Genomic DNA, 23,590 nt, shown 5'->3' on the forward strand with positions numbered 1-23,590 from the left:
AACTCCCTTACTTCTTTAGCCATTAGTGTATAAACACTTGGCTTTGCTGTGTTCTTGATGGTCAGTATATATTTTTATATTGATGTTATGTTAAACATATAGTTCTCATCATCCTCTCACTTTTCAAGTACCTAACAAAGTTAGAATTTCAACAAACCTCTATGTTAGACAAAATTTGGAAAGACATTGAACATGGTGACACTGCAAAAATATTTTTATGAGATATAATAGGTGATAAAAATGTGAATTAATAAAGCAAAATCAAGCAAGCTGTGAATGATTATGAGTAGGGTTAGTTATTCATTTGAAATAAAAATGGTTTTGGGTGCCACATTCAAAGTCAGTATTTCTCCACTATTCCATTCTCTTTTTCCTCCATTCTCTCTCCTTGTCTCCTGAAATTCAGAACTGCTCCTACTGGGATAATCAATCCTTAATTAGCCCTCCCCACTGCATCCAGTGAGACAACTCAATCGTGCTAAGATATGCTAATCTTATTCCTCAGATGATTATGCCATGGAGTCAACATTGATCTTCCATGACCTCAGAAAAACACAGGCCCTCCAGTCAAAAAGACTGATGGTGATATGTGTGTGTGTGTGTTGTGTAGTGGGAATAATCTTCTGCTGTGAATCAGTGAATGTTTTGAGGACTCCTGAACTGCTGTGATCGATTTCAGACCAATGAGACAATGGAGTGGCGCAAAGAACTGATAAATGCTTTGTGCTGTATAACAGTGTGGGATTTCTGATGTATTGCACTAATATATAAAAAGATTAAACTGGAAAATTTCATGGCAAACTGATTCAGTAAGGGTGGAGAAACATTTAGGTTGTCATGGGACACAGAACCTTGTGGTGAAATCTGTTTAGATTCATCCAGGGTTAGCAGGGATACCTTGAACATGCGAGCACTCCTTATAATATTGTCATAGTTATTTTCTGTGAGCAAAGAAAAAAGAGATATCACCATAGATATTAAAGCTTCACACACTGAAAATTACAAAGGATATTTTAAGGTAAACATGATGCATCCGTTGTAAATGGACTAGTTCTTTGTGAAATGATCAGGATCCACACAGTGTTCCAGGGTCACTCTGAGCACCTTTATTTTTAAATACAGCGTTCCCACTGCTTCAGCACCGTATATATTCCACCGGGAAGCCAGCTTTCCAGCTCCTTCCCACACCACACACCGCTCCTTCCTGGGCCCAGGCACTAAAAAGAACAGGGTTCATTAGTTGTATCCCACTCACCTGTCCACTCCGTCCTCCCGGCACAGCCCCGTGAGCTTACAGTACCAACCCTCCAGCAGAGCCGGAGACCACACCCCTGCCACACACCCCCACCGCCCGACTGAGGCTGGGGCGACATCGGGCCGAACCTTGCGGTAGTCCACACTGAACCGTATAGACCCATCTTTCTTTACAACCAGAACTATGGGGCTACACCAGGAGCTGTGTGACTCTTTTATCACTCCCATTCTCAGCATTTCAGCAACTTCCTTCTGAACAATTTGCCTCTTATGTTCAGGTAACCTGTAAGGCCATGAATGCACCATCACGCCAGGCTGCGTTTCAAAATTCTTATATAGTGCTTTTCTACTCTACTTGAGGACTTAGACATTTTAAAAAGTTCTTGTAGAAATGTACATGTCAATATTACATGTTGGATAAAGTGTTTAAGTGCTTTCAGGTTTTTTTTTTTTGTTTTGTTTTTTTAAATTATGCAGTTTAATGTCTCATTTCCGTTCCAGGAAAGGTCCTGTGCCCCGTGCTACTCTGACGTCTTCGCTCGACGGTCGATCAGCTGCTCCGGGAAGAACAAGCCGGGTTCTGGAATGGAGGATCCTGTTCAGAGCAGATTTTTGTGCTACGGACAATAATCGAACAAAGTGCCGAGCTACAGGAATGACAATCAATTTCATAGACTTTACAAAATCATTTGACAGCGTGCATTGAGAAACGATCTGGACAATTGCCAGGTCCTATGGCATACCGGAGATGTTTGTTAGCCTCCTCAGAAACATCTACCACGAGTCAAGCTGCTGACTCCGTACAGATAGTGGGATTTCAGACTCGTTCAAGATCGAGACGGGTGTGCTACAAGGCTGCGTTATTTCGCCGTTCCTGTTTGTGCTTGCTGTGGATTTCATCATGCGAGTCCAAGGACACGACGGACGACGAATTGCAGATCTTGATTGCGAGGACGACATTGTGCTGCTCGGATCTACTCAACGCTCCATTTGCTATTTGACTGCCATGCTGGAAAATGAAGTGTCAAAGATCAGACTGCGGATCAGCGCTGCGAAAAGCAAAGTCATGCGTATCGGTTATGCCAGAGCGAATACTCTGGTACTCGTTGGCCAACGCCCGCTTGATGTAGTCGATCACTTCACGTATCTGGGCAGTGTGATAACACCGGACGGTGGCTCGGACAAGGACATCGCCTGTCAGCTCGGAAAAGCAGCATCGGCCATGCACAACTTGAATCTGGTTTGGAGATCAACCACCATCTTGATATCATCCAAAGTCCGTTTGTTCAATACGATAGTCGTACCAATGGCCATCTATGCGAGTGAAACATGGAAGTCAACGGCAACAATCACCCGATGACTGAATGTTTTCCAACAGCACGGCCTCTGACGGATTCCCAAAATTTCGTATCAGGATCATGCTACCAACGAGGACGTCCTTCAGCGCACCGCTTCTAGACCGCTAGCAGATGTGGTATTGGAGCGACGATTTCATTTCGCTGGTGACGTTCTTCGCCAACATCCAGAATGATTACCGAAGATAGCCATGTCGTGGAGACCGGCCCGGGGGTCACGGAGTCGTGGACGACCAAAACAGACGTGGAGACGGTCATTCACTGAGGACCTGAAAGTGGTCGATCTTTCATGGGACAAGGCTGAAGATGTGGCTGCAAACTGAGCTTGTTGGCGATCCCTTGCCGCCCAATGCACCATCCAGTGCAGGAGGAACTAAGTAAGTAAGTAAGTTAATGTCTCAATGCACTCTGAAATGAAAGCATAGTACAAATAAGCAATTGTAGTTTAAAAAAGAAATCATGGAATCAATTTATAGACCAAAATGTATCCTAAACGTTTGACTCATCAAAGTAGACATGTGCTTGAAGCTGTTATCCTGTATGGTGCCTACCACTCAAGCTGTTTACCCTTAGAAACTTGCCCTAAGAGAAAAAAAAAAGGTTTACGTTTTGGGTAACGTAAACCTTTTTTTAACCTCTGGCAGTTCACCACTTACCTTATTACCATTTTGAGCTATTCATTGGACTTGAACAACTTGAATTGTAATAAATAACTGGAAAAATTGGGGTGTTCTGAAACTTTTGACTGGTAGTGTAAATGCATTATGAACAACTCGGGGTTCAGTATCTTGTCCAAGAACACTTTGAAAAAGTGATTAGTGCAAGGAGGAGCAGCAAGAGAACGAACCACCAACCTTGGACCCACTCTACCTCCTGAGCCACAGGCCCCCCTGGAAGTGTTAGTAAACGTGATATTTTGACATGACCACCCACATTAGTGAAAGTTAAATGTCAAGTTAAGCAATATGATTAGCAGTTACAGTGAATACCTGTTCAATTCCATCACCATCTGAATAGTAGAATGAACAAAAGTGTTGGACTCATTAAATTGGCTGACATCACCAAACCAAGACTATCCTCCTGCAAGACTGGAAAACCAACTATTCTTAGCAAACAACTATGGCAAGTTGGTTTTCTAATTTACTGCATATTTTGTGAGTCAATAAAAGAATGAAATAAAATAAATATAATTATTAATATTATTATTATAATATTTTTTTTTACAGTGAAAATAAATATCACACATCTGAATGATCTCTTTTTGGCAGCTGGATAGTTTTAGGATTTTTCACAAATGTAATCTCTTATCTCGTCAAACTTAAGGTACTGTATAACTGAACCTCAATCCATCTGGACCAATCACTGTTCTTACGTAGAACTTCTGGCTAAACTTGCATTTTATTTTTAATTTTAGATGGTTAATCAAAGACATAGAAAGATGTGTAAATAATGTTGAAATATCCAAGGACTGTTTTAGGTTTAAGTTATGACATATATAGTGATGAGCAAGAGCTTCGGCACATAGAATACCTTAACTGATGAATTAATTGCTACTAAATTATAAACTAATACGTCTAATACGTCATGCGGTGTTAATACTTACAGTTCTGTTACTGCTTGTACTCTTTGGGTGCTACTGACAATTATTCATATTCAGTGTAAAACATTTCATTTTCAGTTCAGTTACTGTACTTTTGGAAAGTAGAAGAAATTATACTATAATTTGACAAGCTGTATCAATATATTTAATTTGATCATTATTATTTTTTTATAATATAAGAATTGATCAATTCGCGCATGTACTGAAAAAACAACGTTCTGTCATATCATAAATGGACTAATCAACTCAATCGATTAAGAGAAGGCTCACATAGTCACCCGAAACATGTATCATTATTTGAGAAAAGAATTATTTACTTTTTTATTTTGTATGGTATGATTTTAGCTCCTGCTATGTTGAGAAACAATATACCGCAGTGTATATTCTACAAATTTACATTCCAGTAGTATCACCTACGTGACATGACCTACTTCATCTCACCACAGACAACATATGGAACATTTCTTTCTGTATGAGCTGCACTGCACACAGCCCTGGGCCTCTTACGGGTGCATATATATTGCTTTAGCAGTTAAATTGAACCAGGGATGAATTAGTTCTACAATTAATTGGGCTTAAGCTGCAGGGCCTGGGCTGTTTTTATGAGGGTATTACTTGTGCACATAGGAGAGTTTGTGAGCTGAGTCCTGTGGTCACTCTGAACCAATACAAGTGAACATGGTTTGCTCACATCTGGATGGCCTGGCCCTAACCCGAAGGGCAGTGATGTTTGTGCTAAAGCTGTGCAAGCTTTAGTCTGCTGTGTACAGAATATAACGATTATTTCCAAAGACCAAAAAAATCAGATCTATTTTTATGTTCAAGCTCAGCATCATGGAAAACACCTGTTGATATGTGAGGTGACACTAGATGGCAGTATGACTCAAGTAAAATCTGCATCATTCATCCTCCTCCCCTTTCTCTTCGCCTCTTGCAGCCCTTTTCTTCTCCATGTTGAAGCTGCAAACAGCCTTTTTAATGGAATGTCAAGAAAAGGCAGCATTGTGCCTGCCTGTTTGAAATACAGAGGCAGTTTAAACAATACGCTTCCCCTGTTCAAAAAGCTAACGCATTGCTGTGATTCAGGAGGTGTTCTATAGGATTGCAGTCATAGTATTTTTTTTTTTTCAGGAAAAATACCAAACAGTGACTTTCTCAGTTTCTCTGTGATGTCTCTCTCTCAGCTCAGTTACCTATTTATCATAACTCACTGCAAATGGTACATTTGTGCACTGCAGCAGATAACATTACTAGTGTTTCAGTTTGATAGTAAAAGAACCATATTTATAAATATGGTTGTCTACCAAGTAGCAGCCCCTGGGATGGAAATATTAAGCCAAAAGCTACAGTTCCTCTGATGACCACTTAAGTATAGTTCCAAAAACTTTAAACAAAGACAATATAGGAAGCTTTATAGTTAAGGACTTAGGGTTCCAACATAAATAAAATAAAAAATACATTTATATTGCAAGAAGTGTGCACTACTATAGTACTACTATTGAAGCTCTGGTTGGATTACAGACAGTAATGTTTGACAAAGTCAGGCGCTGTTCAACCAAATGCTTCATTAACCAACAACATTTCTACAAGTTACAACAGTGACAGTCACGCAGTTTTCAACGCAAGGTTTCTGTAATAGACAGAGATAAAACAGCATACATAGTTTCAAGTTTTGTATGTGTAACTAAATATGTGTAAATCTTTAAAACTGAATCTTTCCTCTCTCAAAAGAGTGAGTCAGGATGACAACTTTAGTTACGAACAGTTCACCAAAAGCAGTTACGATCATTGAACCATTAAACGCCTGATGACAATGTTAATTTTTGTTGCTACAAGTTCTTTCCTCCAGGCTTAATCTATGATTTTAGTGTGAAAAACTGCAACTCATCTAAGTTACAGAAACTGTTACTCATCTGAATGAAGAGATGATTTATGTCTTTAAAATAATAACTTAATTCTGCTTGCAGGCAACACATTCCTCACACGCTCCTTGAGATCAAGAAGCAGCTGTTTGTGTTTGCCTCTGAGCATCTGCCTTTGGTGGTGTGTTTTATATTTATTGTAGCTGGAATCAGGTGTGTGTCTATTTTATGCATGATTTTAATATATGAAACGTCACTGATGCTACTGCCTGCTGCTGGCTCACTTAAACCTGACGATGCTGCAATACGCATATCAGTAATAAAGCTCACTGATTTAAAAAAAATGTATTTATTTTTTTCAAATGGAAGCACTTTGTTAGTGATTAATGGATTCGTTTGTGAACATTTAGTGATTACCTTTATTCAATTTTTAATTGCATTCTACAACTTAATATTTAATTAGAACACTTACTGATTGTTTGATTGACATCATCAACTCATATTTAGAGAGAGCAGCGGCAATGTTGTGTAGCAGTTTACACATTTGTCTAACAAGAGAAAGACCCAGGTAGGAGATGCAAATCCCCTTAAGTAGGTGCCAGGAAGGCCATCCAGCTTCTTCTATGCAAGAGATCAGAAGATAAAGAGCAACTAGGGCAAATTCTTCTTAGCTAGTAAAGGTCATTATCCCTCAAACACCTTTCTAAAGCATTGATTACTGGTGGCCACTGCGTTTTGCAATGTGACAAATGAAGTGAAGTCTGTGGAGCAAGTTCAGCCAGGGCGCAAAACCAACAATTGTCTTGGATTAGCTAGTCCACTGGCTAAATTCATCCACTGCTGTTACAGACTAGGCTGTCTGTTTGCGTTTTAAAGTCTAAATTTCTTGTTTGCGGTTGCTGCTGTCTGTGTTATATTTTAGCTAGGTTTGCTCCAAAATGACCTGATTTATCCAAAATCATTTAAATTACAAGTGCTCAGAGGCCAGATGTTGCACAGACGCTCTCCCCTGCTCTATAATCGTCTCCTTTTGATGCACATTTTGAGTTGTGTTTTCTTCCTTGGTTACATTACACTGAGGTTCAAAATGAAAAGCTTGAACAGAGTGTAATGCTGATCTTGCTGTAGAGTACAAGGATTGAGACCATTCTGTGCAAATTATTTCATGTCACAGCTACAGGAGGCAAACTGTGAAAATGCTTCTCAGGCTGCATGAGTGCAAAAAATGTAGAAGAGATTACATTTATATATGCACTATGATAGCAAATGTGATTACCAAATACTGAATAAAAAGACAACTCCTGTAAAATTTGGTGAGGGTACTGCATCTTAGAGGATTTAAGAATTAAGGATTTTTTTTTGGTCCTTTTTTTGTATTTTGTCTATCCTAGCACCTAATGTGAAATCAGAGTACTGAACCTACCACTATATTTTTATGTTGTACAGTCTCATTCCTCATGTGTTTCCACTTGTGGCTGAAGAAGAAAAGACTTTTGTTGAAATTACCTGTGTAATTAGTGACTCTCTCTCTCTATTACACACACAAACATGCACGCACACACGCACACACTTCCTAGGTTTAACTGTCTATCCTCCTACACATGCATTTTCTATTGCTGCCTTCCAGACACGCACTTGGTTTTCACACGTCTGCTGACAACCTCTCAATGCAGGGTTAGCTGTGGTGAACTAACATTTGACTGCGGTTGCCGTGTGTGGGAGAGACAACCAAGACAAACATCTGTTATGTTGCTGTATAATCAGCATAGCCGCGTGGGCAGTGGAGATGAGAAAACTTGGGAGAAGAACGATACTGGGTTTCAGCGTTCCATCACATCCATACAGAGCCGTCACTGAGTTTTATGACTGTTATCACACAAATGGGGCTATGTGAGGAGGTGGGACTCACTTTATGAGGGATAAGAGAGTGCTACTGTGTGGAAAAACAGCAGTTAACATTATTCACTGTTTGCTATTGTCATCACAACAGTGGGCTTCACTGGTAGCTGTGCCTCCCAGTCTGACTGGAGAATTCCCCTGGATTTGCACTGAATGCATCATCTACGTCTTGCCCTGTCTACTAAAATACAACAGCTCTCTGAAGACAGGCATGCAGAAACCTGGAGACAGAGGAAAGGGGAGACAGGGAGCGTAAAGTCTAATGAGGGTGACCTAAATGAGACTTTGAGTGATGCAAATGAGTGTTTAATAAGTGTTTGTGTGCTTGTCTGAAGGCATTTGATTACGTGTTTGTCTGTCCATGTGTGTTTGCATCTGCGTGTGCTTGTGTGTGCCACAGCGTAATGACGCCAGGCCTTTCGGCTACAGGCTACAATCCAAATGAGATCTGAGGAACAGCATGTCAAGCCGGCTATTCATCAAACATAACAACAGCGAGAAGCAAAATTGAATGGTGTAGATAGTATCTTCAATCATCGAGTGTAGGAGGCCACTTTGTGGGTTTCATCTCCACAATATATCACATACAGCACTGTCAAGAGAATATTATAATATATGAATAGATCTTTTACAGTCGCAAGTTGGTGTAGTAGTTATGAGGAAACTGATAGTTTGAAATGACACTCACTGAGGTGCAGGATATTGTGAAGTCTTTAGAATAACAAAATAAGCTTCAGAATTGTGCTGCTGATTAAAGAGAGTTTAAGCAGCTCCACACACAGTACTGTCAATGAAATTTCTTTTTCATTATGTTCACACTGAAGCAATTATTTGTATCGGGGGCCAGAAATGTTCAATATTAAGACGATATTTTAAATCAGGCTCAATCACATGTTCAGGTTGAATGAAGAATGTGGTACATATTTAAATATGTGTCATCACTCAAACTTGATTGTATTTGGATGATTTACAGTTTAATTTACAAATCAAATCAAATCAGTGACTGTCATGTTCCAATATGTAATACATAGTAACTACAAATCAAAATATACACGTAGGTGACTTGTAATTTATACCTCTACTATTGTAACTGCTGAAACCCTGCTGATATAACTTAGCATGTGGCAAAGTGATTCTATATATTGAAGGATCGGGGATGAAGAGACCAGTTTTATACTTCTAATGTCTGACTTTGGCCATGAGCTGCAACGTGTATTCATTGCTTAATCAAGTATTGTAGTATATGCATGGAAGTATTTATTCCAGGGCTTTAGTATAAACCAATATAAACCTACTCTTATATATAATTAATGAGTTAACTGTTACATTTTACTATGTGGCTCAAAAGTCCAGCTTCTCTACTTAGAAAATATAGGAGGCACAGGATCTACTAGAACTAAATTTTAGTGCTGTGCTTAGTCAGACCTTAGTTACTTTACATATTACATATTAGTTTTTATATTCACTTAAAACAATTAAAGAGCCTTTATAATTCCCAGACACAGATGCATAAGAAAGCTCTCCCTAGTTTGTCCCTTAGGCCTCCATTATAAAAGAGACATTTGTAAAACTGTTGGCAACATACCGTCTGTATGTTGCCAACAGTTTCTGTATTAAGAAAAACAAAAAAACAAAAACGAAAAAAGATCAGCCATAACAAAAAATGTTTATTTTTCTGGTGGATGTTGTTGCACTGCACTGCCATTCTAGTGGTGGGAACATTAAACACAAACCATCTGCCATAATCAAACAAACTAATCCAAGCTACCTTATGGCAAACCCTAAAATCTGAATTATCATCCAGGATGGACATGGATATCACAGCAACAGCAGACTTGCAAAGACTTTCATACATATCATTGTTGTGGACATGTATTCATGGGCACGTTCCACGCATGTGCACTTGAAAAAACAAGAATGATTGTAAGAAGACGTTCGTAAATCTGTTGTTTTTGAACAATAGTAAAATGGAAAAAAAATAATAAATAAAAGGTGCAAGAATATGGAATACAATACATACATAATTACTTATTGCCACATGCCGGTACCTCTGCGGAAAATTAAAGATAATGAAACATAAATTGCATAAAGTGCAGATATAGAATTTATGAATAAGCCTTATTTCACTTAAATTATCCGTCTAAGGATCTGAAGCTCACTGTTTAAGTATTTATTGGGAAAGTTTTTCAAGCCAAAATTCCTTTCTGCTTTTCCAATAAAAATTAAGACTGACTAATAACCTAATAACCTGAGTCCCCTGGATTGTTAAATTCAGTGTTATCATCGCAATAATCGGTGAAACCTCCACTGGCTAGAAGAGGCCCACAATAATGAAGAGAGAAAAACTTGGCTCAAAATTCCCTAGGAATTTTAGGACACTGAAAGCAATACTTTGTTTTGAAGGCCATGCAAAGTAAATGGTAAATGATAAATGGACTGGTTCTTATTTGGTGCTTTTCATATAAAATGTCTGAATCACACATTCACATGCATTCATAAAAGCACTTTTTTTCTACACCTCACAGACATTCATACTCCTATGAACATATTGGAGAGCAACTTGGGGTTCAGTATCTTGCTGATACTTTAGCCATGCAGACTGGAGATGGGAGAAAGAACCTTAGTTTGTTGAAATGTAAATCTCTGATAGCCTCCTCCTGTTGCACCATTTCATTATTAGACAGACAGACAGCTATAGACTCATACTTGGAATATGAAACCCACTGTCAGAAAGTGATTTTTTTTTTTTTGATTCATGTTACGCTCTCCACAACCCAACAATGCTCCATCATTTTTCCTCATCATTTTTTTAAAAATGTCTTTCCTTTGGTCGCCCTCTATTTTTTTCAACATTTTTTTTCAATAATCTTAGTTGGACAGCCATTTATCTTGTGCTAAAAAACAAACAAAAACCCACAATTCATAATTGAGTCCTGCTTAAGAGAGATATCATTCTAATGTGGACTTTTATCTAATCAGTAGTCAATATCTATTTTAGTGAAAGTAGCCCCATTTTAACATTCTTCTCTCCAGACCTGTAATGTCAGGTTTCTCGTGGAGAGACAGCCCTGTTGTGAATGAACCTCTGAAGTAAAATAATGCCATGCTGCCATATGCCACAAGTGTCAATTTCAATCATGGCTTAAAAGATGCAGACTCCCTCTCATAATGTATCTAGCAGCAGCCCTGACGTAAGTCTGCTCCTCTGGTCTGGACTGGTCTGGTTTATATTTTACACAAGAGAAAATGTAAAGCTTTATTAAAAAAACCCATAGCCCAAAAGAGATGAAGTGTTTGTGGATACTATATTTCATAACACCAACCAGAAGGGTAAGTTCTTCTTAATATTAAAGTTGAGTGACTCCACTGTACCACATTCCCCTCATACTAGGCAGAGGTTAATGAGAAGTGGTCTCCCCTGGCCCTGCACATTTTCCTACAGATGATACTCCGTGGTCACATTATTGTGTTATTGCACTGTTCAAGAGACAGCAGATGTTCAGGAAACTCTGTGTTTCTGCGGTGCAACTACAGTAATGTCAAGTTTGTTAGTGTGTTGTCTTCTTCCTTTGCGATAATGTGGGAGGTACTCTTTTCTTTTTCTGTTCAGTCTATGGAGCAATGAAGACTTGCTTTAATTTCCTACTGAACAATCACTTAACACCAACAACATTTAACAAATTCTAGGATGACAGAAGCAATAAAATTATTAATCATTAATCAATGATAATGCATAGATTTAGAGTAAAAGTGAGATTTTCTACAATTTAACAGCCTGATAATACTGAAGAAAGAATATTGAATATTGAATATTGAATATTGCGCTTGCTTCCACATTCGTCTTAGGGATTCTCAAAGTCCATGAAGCAATTTGTAGTGCATCGAAATTTAGGTTTTTGAATATACACTGGCTTGCAAAAGTATTCAGCCCCCTTGAACTTTTCCACGTTTTGTCACATTACAGCCACAAACATGAATCAATTTTATTGGAATTCCACATGAAAGACCAATACAAAGTGGTGTACACGTGAGAAGTGGAACGAAAATCATATATGATTCCAAACATTTTTTACAAATAAATAACTGAAAAGTGGGGTGTGCTTAATTATTCAGCCCCCTGAGTCAATACTTTGTAGAACCACCTTTTGCTGCAATTACAGCTGCCAGTCTTTTAGGGTATGTCTCTACCAGCTTTGCACATCTAGAGACTGAAATTCTTGCCCATTCTTCTTTGCAAAACAGCTCCAGCTCAGTCAGATTAGATGGACAGCATTTGTGAACAGCAGTTTTCAGATCTTGCCACAGATTCTCGATTGGATTTAGACACCAGACAGGTCAGGGATAAAGTTATTGAGAAATTTAAAGCAGGCTTAGGCTACAAAAAGATTTCCCAAGCCTTGAACATCCCACGGGGCACTGTTCAAGCGATCATTCAGAAATGGAAGGAGTATGGCACAACTGTAAACCTACCAAGACAAGGCCGTCCACAGGCTGAACAAGGAGAGCGCTGATCAGAAATGCAGCCAAGAGGCCCATGGTGACTCAGGACGAGCTGCAGAGATCTACAGCTCAGGTGGGGGAATCTGTCCATAGGACAACTATTAGTCATGCACAGCACAAAGTTGGCCTTTATGGAAGAGTGGCAAGAAGAAAGCCATTGTTAAAAGAAAACCATAAGAAGTCCCGTTTGCAGTTTGCCACAAGCCATGTGGGGGACACAGCAAACATGTGGAAGAAGGTGCTCTGGTCAGATGAGCCCAAAATGGAACTTTGTGGAAAAAAGGCAAAACGCTATGTGTGGCGGAAAACTAACACTGCACATCACTCTGAACACACCATCCCCACTGTCAAATATGGTGGTGGCAGCATCATGCTCTGGGGGTGCTTCTCTTCGACAGGGAAGCTGGTCAGAGTTGATGGGAAGATGGATGGAGCCAAATACAGGGCAATCTTGGAAGAAAACCTCTTGGAGTCTGCAAAAGACTTGAGACTGGGGCAGAGGTTCACCTTCGAGCAGGACAACGACCTTAAACATAAAGCCAGGGCAACAATGGAATGGTTTAAAACAAAACATATCCATGTGTTAGAATGGCCCAGTCAAAGTCCAGATCTAAATCCAATCGAGACTCTGTGGCAAGATCTGAAAACTGCTGTTCACAAACGCTGTCCATCTAATCTGACTGAGCTGGAGCTGTTTTGCGAAGAAGAATGGGCAAGGATTTCAGTCTCTAGATGTGCAAAGCTGGTAGAGACATACCCTAAAAGACTTGCAGCTGTAATTGCAGCAAAAGGTGGTTCTACAAAGTATTGACTCAGGGGGCTGAATAATTACGCACACCCCATTTTTCAGTTATTTATTTGTAAAAAATGTTTGGAATCATATCTGATTTTCGTTCCACTTCTCACGTGTACACCACTTTGTATTGGTTTTTCATGTGGAATTCCAACAAAATTGATTCATGTTTGTGGCTGTAATGTGACAAAATGTGGAAAAGTTCAAGGAGGCCGAATACTTTTGCAAGCCACTGTAAGCCCAGCACAAACTAAATCTGTGTGATTCTGGTCTGTCTTCGAATCCCTCTGTAGTCTTCTGAACACTAGTATCGTCAATCTGAAGAAACATTCTGTCACATCAGCATGTGCTAGGTATTGTTAGGGTCACCCAGCTCATTAACCCTCATTTGGTTGTTGGCTCATTAAATCTCATTAATGAGCAGGGTATAACTGAGACCACATGTGAACAAGCTGGCAATGTTTCTGTCACTGACACAGGAGATTTGCTTTGTTTTCAGACTAGACACCTTAAAGATCAGGACTGCTGGACTGGAATGATAATTATTACACCTCTTTTGCCCTAAAACTACATTTTTATACACTGTGTGTGATGCAAATTAATGTTCTTGAAAAGAAATTAAATGAGACAAGTTGTCAGTGTTGTTCTTTTTGCTGTGGCTGTTTGACCCTTGTCACACTCAGTCCATCCACAGATGTTTTCATACACCTGGTCCTGACCCACATACAAACCTTACCTTTATCTAATTAGCCTCAGTGTATCTAGACCAAGCAGCAAAATCCACAGCATGAAACTGAAGTTAATGCTGAATAAGTTCTGTAAGTAGACAAATGCATATGAATATGCAGACTTTGCAGGCAATCTTTCTGCCTCCGCCTGCCTTTTCTTTTCTTTTTTTTTTTCTTTTCAATATATTTTTATTGATTTTATAATTGGACAGTATACAACAACCACCTTCAAGAGAACACAATAGAAGGTGGAGAGCAAGTCAACAAGGTGGTAATATAGCGTATATAAATGTTAAAACAGAGCACATTTCACTTAAGTTTATCCATCAGGCTAATGACTGGTTGCCGAATCTTATAAAACACTCTCTCTCGGTTAGACAAGGTAAACCTGATTTTCTCCAGATGGAGTACATTTCCAAATTCCCTCAACCACATTTCAAAGGTAGGAGGTTTATCAGACTTCCAGCAGAGAAGTATCAGCTTTCTAGCCACAAGTGTAGTCATTGACACAACCTGCGTCTCTGTCTTGTCCCTTGCCCATCCCGGTTTAGACACCCCGAACAATGCTGCAAAGAGGGTACATGGGACCTCCCTGCCAATGGCTTTGGTCAGAAAATCAAACAGATGATTCCAAAAAAGCTGTAGTTTTTCGCATTGAAAGAAAAGGTGAGATAAAGTTCCTTGATCACTTGAACACTTAACACAGAGGGCTGAAACGTTCTTATATATTTTTTCCACTTTAGTGGGAGAAAAATGCAACCTATACACAATCTTAAATTGGATCAGATTATGTCTAGCATTTATAGAACTACAATATATATTCTTAATGCACTCTTGCCAAACATCATCAGTAACATCCACCCCCAGTTCTTCCTGCCACTGCTCCCTAAAAGTATCAGATGAAGGACTGTATACATCTAGTAAGGCCCTGTAAAAGCGAGACACAGCACCTCTAGTGTAGGGCTCAACTGACACGAAGCTGTCAAGCACTGAGTTTCAAGGAATCAAATCATATTGTGGAATAGATGCTTTGATGAAATGTCTCAACTGTAAAAATCTGAAAAAATGTGAATTAGGAAGATTAAATTTCACCCTCAATTGCTGAAAAGATGGAAAATGCCCATCAATGTAAATACCTTTGAGAGAACAAATCCCTCTTCCTTGCCATGTCACAAACGTGATGTCCTCCAGCCCAGGTCTGAAGGCATGATTGTTACAAATTGGAGCATCCAGATACATTTTAGGAGCTTTTACTGTGCCCAATAGTTGGTTCCAGACCTTAATTGAATTTTGAATTACAGGATTTCTGCCATATAGTGTATTCTTCACTTTTATCGGGCTATTAAGCAGGGCTGGAAGACAAGTTTGTCTACAAGACAGGTGTTCCATCATCAACCATGAAGGCTGTCCTTCCAAATCAGCACCTGGAGTACACCTTCGCCAAAATGAAAAAATATTTAAGTGTGCAGCCATATAATATAATCTAAAATTTCGGAGTCCAAGGCCACCACACTGTAAAAACGATAACTATTAGTTGTTGATTTGATTAAAGTTTTCAAATTAAACTGACTTAGAAATAAAGCTTTCCATTTACAACCTAAAAAAGCTTGTCTGCCCAACAAATTTCTTCCATTGTTGTCCTAAGATTTTCTAGTGAGCATAACAAAGATTATCAACTTTTGAGTAGATTTTTTGAGTCGATTTGGGAACCAGTGGGAAACCCCGTAGATGACTGGCACACGTGGTCTGAACAAGTTTGAACTAGACCAAACGAGCCTGAGCAGACTGTGTGATAGTTAGTGGTTTGTCGATGTGTTCTGGACTGAAAACCTGCTAAGAAAATTTGAACAAACGTGGCCAAAGTTGGATGAAAATTACAATTTTTCGACCATTATGGATTTTACCTGGTCTGAAGTTGAAGTGTATTATTTGACCATTTTTTGGACAGGTGTGGGAGCTGCCGACCATTTGCCCTAGCAGGTAAGCTAACGACATCTGTTATTAGGATTTTCTACAAGCGCCTAGGCTGCATCCTCCTGAGGACCCAGGAGGGTGAAACGAGTAAAGCACTGAAAAAAAGCGAAAACAATAACATATTTAAGTCATCTAAGGGACTTATATATCATGTTTAAGCTAGCGAAGGACCGATGGGGGGTTGAAAATGATATGCCAGGAGTTCGCTGTTCTCGCTGCTCTAGCGAGCCTTGAAACCCCAGCTAGCTATCGAAGCTGGTGGTAACAGATGTCTCCGAAAACGTAGAAGCATTTTTGCAAAAATGTGTTGTCTTAATAAACTGAGCAGATATTTGAAATTTATACAGCTACATTCTCGCCTGAAAATATCTTAAAAGTTTACTTTGTGACCCAGAAAGAGTAATCTGAGTAATATTAAATTAAGTGGCTGCCGCCATTGTTTGAAACTAGAATCGGCTGGGCAGCTATGAATTCTGGCATAGGGTGGGCCACGAAGGATACACCTGACCCATCCTTCAAAGCTGTGGAAAGTATTGTATTGTTTTGAGAGCCTTTTTGTTGGTGGAGTATTGATTTTATGTACAATTCCATGGGTAGACGCGATCTGTACGGGTCCGACTTTGCACATAAAAGCAGTAAGGATCGGGAGTCCGATCCGTAACTTTTTTTTCTCGTTTTTTTTTTTCTACATTATATTGAAATGTTTCATTATTGCAAACATTTTCTCTCAGGCGGAGAGAGGTCGTGGAGTGTCAGCCTATGGTATGAGGTCCAGGAGAGATGACCTGCACTGTTTTCCTCTGAGGTAAGACTGTCCTAATTTATTTATAATTTAATTATTATTCAAATTGGGCAATGATTTATACTAGATGGACTATATTGAAGTAGTACAGTATTTGCTGGGGTAATGCATTGGCCAACTTTATTATCTTGTGCTACCACTCCAGTCAAGGCCCTTGCCAGTGTTATATTGAAATCCTTACCCTGAACATTTCTGCCAGTACAAGAAAAGAGTCCCCATGCTAAATCGAAATTGTGAAACAGAAAGGCAATATCATAATTTTGACTTAGCATGTTTTTTTTTTCTTTTTGTGCTAGAAATAGGACTTCTATAGACTGAGATGGTTAGGGGAAGAATACTAAGGCAGGTCACAGAATCTGATTGATCACAGATTTTGGTGCAATTTAGAACATAATATGTATTTGCATATTGATACTGGGTTTTGTGGAGGGTATTTCTATTCCTGTGCAAAAGACGTATTCATGAGAGATTTTTGAAGTAGGTAGGTTTTGCTGTTGATAACACAATCAGGCATATAACATGGTGCAGACTGTCCAAGACAGCTACCCAGGAATTTTCTGTGCTGAATAAATGACAATATTTTGGTGATTGTCTTGTTTAGATATCTGAAAAATTTCATCGGATCACAATCAAAGACCTCCTGGGGACCTTCAATGCATCCCTTGACAAATTTGTGCCTGGCCTGCTGAAACTGTACCGGTCTAAGAAGGGAGTTCTTTGTGAGGAGATGGAAGACCTCCTGGATAAACTTGATGAACAGGTGAGTGAAGTGCTCCTTTATCTGACAATTTTAGAAGAGAGTATACTTTTCTCTTAACAGAAACTGAAAAAGATGTTGGCTTCAAACAAAACACATCAGTGGACATGTCAGTAAAAATGAATGTCATCAGTCATTGCTTTGTTCTTATTTGGCAGTATTTTATTTAATTTGTAAAAAGAAAGTAAAATTGTTAACATGGTGTTGTTGTTGTTGGGGTTTTTTTTGTAAGTTTTGCGTGTTGCTGGGTCTGACCTGTGCTTTATTTTCATTACTATGAGAGTTCTGATTTTGCATTGTGTATAGTACACCATGTTACTACACTAATGGAAATTCTTGTTTTCCACTGAATACTCTTTAGACATCCAACATTGTGTCCAACTTGCACTGAGAGGCCTGCCCATTTTCCTCAAGAGAAGATGCAACAGAGGTTTTCCTGAAGTGCTTAGTAAGTACAAAAAAGTAATGCAAGTAAAACTAATTGCTATGAGATGTTTTTAAAGGATGAGTTAATCCAAAATGGAAATGTACACCTCCTCAGTGCAGTCCAGATAATTTTATAGTAGGGATTGCAGTTGTCATAACTCTCACTCCTTTTTTTCTGCTGAGCAGCAGCTGGGCATTGTTAGTGGTTGTTCCATAGCAGAAAATATTTTTGTACAAAACTCACAAGGTGGCATTAATTAAAGGAAAATAAGCTTTTTCTTCTTAAAACCTCCATGAGTCAAACGACCAGCATGGTATAGAGGTTAAAGTTAAAATCTTTAGAAATTTGTTTTGTCTTTAGTTTTTCTTAGCTTTCAATAATTCATATTTTACTTTTCTTCAGGACACTGACATTTTGGAACCAGTGTTGAACAGTGCATCAGTTGCCATCCTCACCATCCTACAAGATCACAATGCCGATACGTCTGTGCGAGAACATGGAGTTGTGTTGGAAGGGGACATCGTGCTACATAACATTCCAGATCTCTCTACTGCCCTGGCATACCTCTTTGGCCTTCTGTATGCCCTCAACATTGATTATCCAAAGCAGATGAGTTTTACCTTTGAAGCAATTGCCATCTTATTTTGACCTGGTCGGACATTATGAAGGTGAAGTGGATAAATCATTATTCGAAATGTAAATATGTATATGAGAATATATGGTGAAAATTTCACAAAGCACCCAAAAGAAACTGGCAACACGTTTTTGTTTGTTTGTTATTTCTTTTCTTTCTTTCTTTTTTTTCTGTTTTTTTTTTTAACAGAAATTTACCCTACTACCCATGACATTCTGAAATGTACTGAAAAGACTGTTGAACAAAATAAATAAGCTTTTAGATAACATTGAATTGTGCTTTGTTTAATTCTATATCTATTTGAGTGTTTTTTCAAGTATAATAACAGCATACATTTTCCTTTGTTTATGTAGGTAAATTTTCAACTCACCGGAGTAAGAATTGTATGATTACTCAACAAGAATATCTGTGTTTGGTGAAGGCAGAAATACATGGCATTGAAACCAGAATTTCTTTGTTAGACTTCCAGGATTATCCTAATTAGGTGAACAAGAAGATCCAAGTTGGCAGAACTTGTAAATCTTAGTTAAGTCAACAACAGTTGGCAAAAGTTGAGAAAACTCAAAAATCTCTTGCATCATGTTGCCTTGAAATTTTACGTTTTCTCAACTTTTTCATTTTTACAGTGCACAAGTCTTATGTTTAACAAGATGTTTTTTGGAAATTCTAGGAACCTTACCCGACCACACAAAGGAGGATACAATAGAATCCAGCTTTTTAAAATATGACTGGGGAATGCACACTGGGATTGACTGAAAGATGTACAAAAATCTGGGCAAAACTACCATTTTGATGGCATTAATCCGCCCCACCATGGAAATTGGCAATGTGATCCAAAACTCAATATTTTCTCCAACTGATTAACTTTTCTATCCCAATTTTGCTTTAAAAGTTGTGACACCTTATGTGTGACTGTGATACCGAGACATTCAAATTTATCTAGCGGTATTCTAAATGGAGTATTATGCAGATAAGCCATGTCCACCCCATCCGACAGAGGCATAAGTTCACTTTTCGTCCAATTTATCTTATACCGTGAGAGAGAGCAAAATTCGTTAATAAGCTGCAATAGTGGACTGATCGAGGTCTTAGGTTTTGATATGAATAAAACGATGTCATCAGCATAAGCAGAGAACTTATGAGGAATACCCTGATGTATAATCGGTAGTATATCAGAACTTAGCCGTGATACTGAGCTGCTAAAGGTTCTAGGGCCAGGGCAAAAATAAAAGGAGAAATGGGATCTCCTGTCGCGTGCCCTGTGCAATCGAAAAGGGTTTGATACATCATTATTAGTCCTTACCGAGGCCATAGGTCCTTTGTACAAAATTCTAATCCAATTGATAAAAGAATCACCAAATCCAAATTTGGATAATACAGTAAACATATACGGCCACTTGACTTGATCAAAAGCTTTTTCAGCATCCAAAGCTATTACCACTGAGTCATCTGAACACCTAGCAGGACTATATATGAGATTAAATAATCTACGCAAATTAAAATAAATGTAGCGGTTAGGGATAAACCCTGTTTGATCTGGATGTATAAGTTTAGCAATATGATCTTTAAGGCGGTTTGATAGAACTTTTGTTAATATCTTGGTCTCAACAGAAAGGAGAGATATAGGCCGATAGGACGAGACAGACATAGGATCTTTTTTAAGAATCAATGAGATTACACCATGATACAATGAACTTGGCAAAGAGCCAGACACTTCTGAATAGTTAAACATACGCAAAATCAGAGGGGCTAGCAATGAGGTGTAAGCTTTATAAAACTCTGCTCCAAAACCATCTGGCCCAGGGGCCTTATTATTTGACATCTGTTGAATAGCTGTCTTAATCTCATCTAATGTGAAGTCCGCCTCCAAATCTGCAACTGCGTCATCATCTAATTTTGGGAGATTACACTTTTACAGAAAGTCCTCAAGTAATGACTGACTCGCAGAACTTTTAGAGCTATAAAGATTACGATAAAAATCTTCAAAACACTTGTTTATTTGTTGGGGGTTTCTAGTGGTCCGCCCATGTTCGTTATTGATTGATAGTATCGTTTGTGATGCTTGTGTTTTTCTAAGTAATCTTGCAAGTAACCTATGAGGCTTATCATCCAATTCAAAAAATGTTTGCTTACACTTAGTGATTTGAAGGCAAACTTGTTTGCTGAGCAGAGAATTATACTCACACTTCAATTTAGTAATTTTGCCCAGTAATTCTATTGTGGGAGATAAATGATAAGTTTGTTCTAGCTGCTGTATATTTGACTCCAGATCCTTCAAAGCCATTTCCTGGGATTTACGTTTAGCTGCAGAGAGCGAAATAATGTGGCCCCGAATTACCGCCTTCATACTCTCCCAGAGAATTGCATCGTTAACATCACCTTTATCATTATCATTAATATAATCCAAGATGTGCTTCTCCAATGTCTTATGAAAGGTCTCATCTTTAAGCAGAGTTGGATCAAAGCGCCAGTTTCTTCTCTGTAAGTTAGCTAAATCTGCAAAATCCAGATCAATGGACACAGGGCTATGGTCAGAAATTAAAATAGGATGGTAGGTAACATCCCTCAAAATTGGAATAAGTTTTGAGTCCAGAAAGATATAATCAATACGGGAGTACGACCCATGAACGGAAGAGAAAAAGGAGTAAGCCCTGCCTGTGGGATAAAGTAATCTTCAAGTATCCACCATGTTCATATTTTTCAATGCACTCTTCACAACATGACTGGATTTAGACTGTTGGGTGTGAGCCGATGCACTTTTATCCAAACAGGTGTCCAGTACCAGATTCATATCCCCAGCTATTATAATATTACAATTATTCACATTTGGCAACAGCTTAAAAGTCTTTTGAAAAAACTCAGGGCAATCAAAGTTAGGACCGTATACGTTTACAAAAGTGACGGGTAAGGAGTTCAAGAGACCTGTAAGAATCAGGTACCTTCCCCCTGGATCCACAGTAACTGTGCTTTGACAGAAAGGAATATTCTTCCTGAACAAAATTGCAACCCCTCTTGCTTTAGCTCCAAAATTAGCATTGTATGCCTGACCCAACCAATTAGCACGGAGCACAGATTGAACCTTGCGCTTAGTATGCGTCTCCTGTAAAAAAATGATGTCAGGTTGCAATAGTTTAAGGTGTGCAAGAACCTTAGCCCTTTTTACAGGATTACCCAGGCCTTTCACATTCCAACTGACCAACCTCAGTGTAGTCTTATTGAATGTGTTTAACTTAAATGTTATTTATCATAATTTGACTAGCTAACCAGTACTTATACACTCTGTAATGATCACATTTAAGATTGTACCACCATAGAACAAAAACATCAAAACATAAAACACTAAGAACAGTCCCACTAAAAATGAGGGGCCTCCCCAATCGAAGTCTTTCTCCACCCAATATATCCAATAGGAACATAGTAGTAGCTACAATCCTACCCCTAACCCATCCCGCAGCCCCACACCAGCAAAGGGAGATTTATAAGACACTTTATAAAAGCAAAAGGAAAAAAAAATATATATGGGAAAAATTTGGATAAATTAAAAACAAAAGCCATATAAACCCGTATATGTGTGAGCTTTACTAGGCTCCCATACAGCAAATCAAAGAGTAAACAAAGACCCTGGAGGCTTATACTGTCCATATTGTAGAAAGTAATAACAGCAATAATACTGACCTAAGCTGTATGAGCCCACATCAACACGCCCATAAGAACAGTAAAAATAAGGCTTATGCAGAAGAAATATATACCTGAAGAAGTAAACTGTTGTGTTAAAAAGTCCTACTCATTTGTACCCATGGCCAGTTTCTGGTCCAGGAATTTTTTGGCTACCTCCGGCTTATCAAAAGTCTGTGTGACCCCGTCCAACGTCACCCGAAATCGAGCTGGATGAATAAAGCCGTAGCGTAGATTGGCCGCCCTGCACCGTTTGCGGACTTCTTCAAACTTCTTGCACCGTGCCAGCACCTCCGTGGTCAGATCTGGAAAGATGAAAACTTTCACCCCGTTGTACTGCAGCGGAGCTTTTTGTGCTGCCAGCCTCAGGATACGCTCACAGGTTTGATAGTAGTGCAGCCTTACAATAAAAGGACGAGGCCGGTCCCCGTCAGTTGGCTTGGGGCCCAGGGCACGGTGTGCTCTATCCACCACGACCCTGCCCGTGAAGTTCTCACTCCCCAGAAGCTTAGGAATAAGCTCAGAAGCAAAGTCCAGTGGGTTTCCTTTCTCCGTCCCCTCCGCAACTCCAAGGATCCTGATATTCTGTCGTCTTGACCGCGACTCGAGGTCATCCAATTTTTTGTGATGTAAATCGTATCCTTTCTGGAGCGAGTCGCAAAGCGCCTCTAAAACGGAAATCCTCTCGTCATGCCCATTTACAGCCTCCTCAATATCATGTATCCTCCCAGTTACAGTGGAAAGAGTGGCCTCCATAGCGTTCATCGTGGTTGAAATAGCAGTTAATTTGCTATCAACCGAAGTCTCCAATCTAGCAATTGCACTCATTATGTCGGCTGACGTCGGGTTAGCTACTTGGGAAGTCACGGGGCCTTTTGCACTTGGCTCCTCAGCTAGCGCGTGCTCATTAGCCACATTCGCTGACTCACCTTCATCTTCTCCGATTTTCTCAGTCTTTTCACGGGCTTTTGAAGCTTTAGGTTTCGTCATTGTTATAAAACACATACAAAGGTGTCAAAAAAACAGATGGATATGAGTAAAAAATTATAGGCTGGTGCGGAGCTCTTCCAAGAGATGTCTCACGCCATTGCTTGCTAACCACGTCCCCATCCGCCTGCCTTTTCTGTCACTGCACGCCACCAGTCGTTAGCGTCAGAAACACATACCATGGTTCCGGTCAAGTTGCATTTTAGCCATATAGCCAATTTAGCATTTAACCACAAGACAATATCAGAAACTAGTATACTAATCAGAGCTATAGTAGACTAATATTACCTTTCAAAATATAACTTTTTGAAAAGGCCAAATTCAATTTTCAGTTCAATTAATG

At 39.1% G+C, this 23,590-nt stretch overlaps 1 long non-coding RNA gene across 1 annotated transcript; it reads left to right on the forward strand.

Moving 5' to 3' along the window:
- Positions 1–17,386: 17,386 nt before the first annotated feature.
- LOC116311711 lies at positions 17,387–18,417 on the forward strand. The gene is made up of 3 exons (XR_005610781.1): positions 17,387–17,527; positions 17,886–17,972; positions 18,354–18,417. It is a non-coding gene; the product is annotated as an uncharacterized LOC116311711 (long non-coding RNA).
- Positions 18,418–23,590: the final 5,173 nt, after the last annotated feature.

Source organism: Oreochromis aureus, unplaced genomic scaffold (genome assembly GCF_013358895.1).
Source record: "Oreochromis aureus strain Israel breed Guangdong unplaced genomic scaffold, ZZ_aureus HiC_scaffold_377, whole genome shotgun sequence".
In the NCBI taxonomy this organism is placed as follows: Eukaryota; Metazoa; Chordata; class Actinopteri; order Cichliformes; family Cichlidae; genus Oreochromis; species Oreochromis aureus.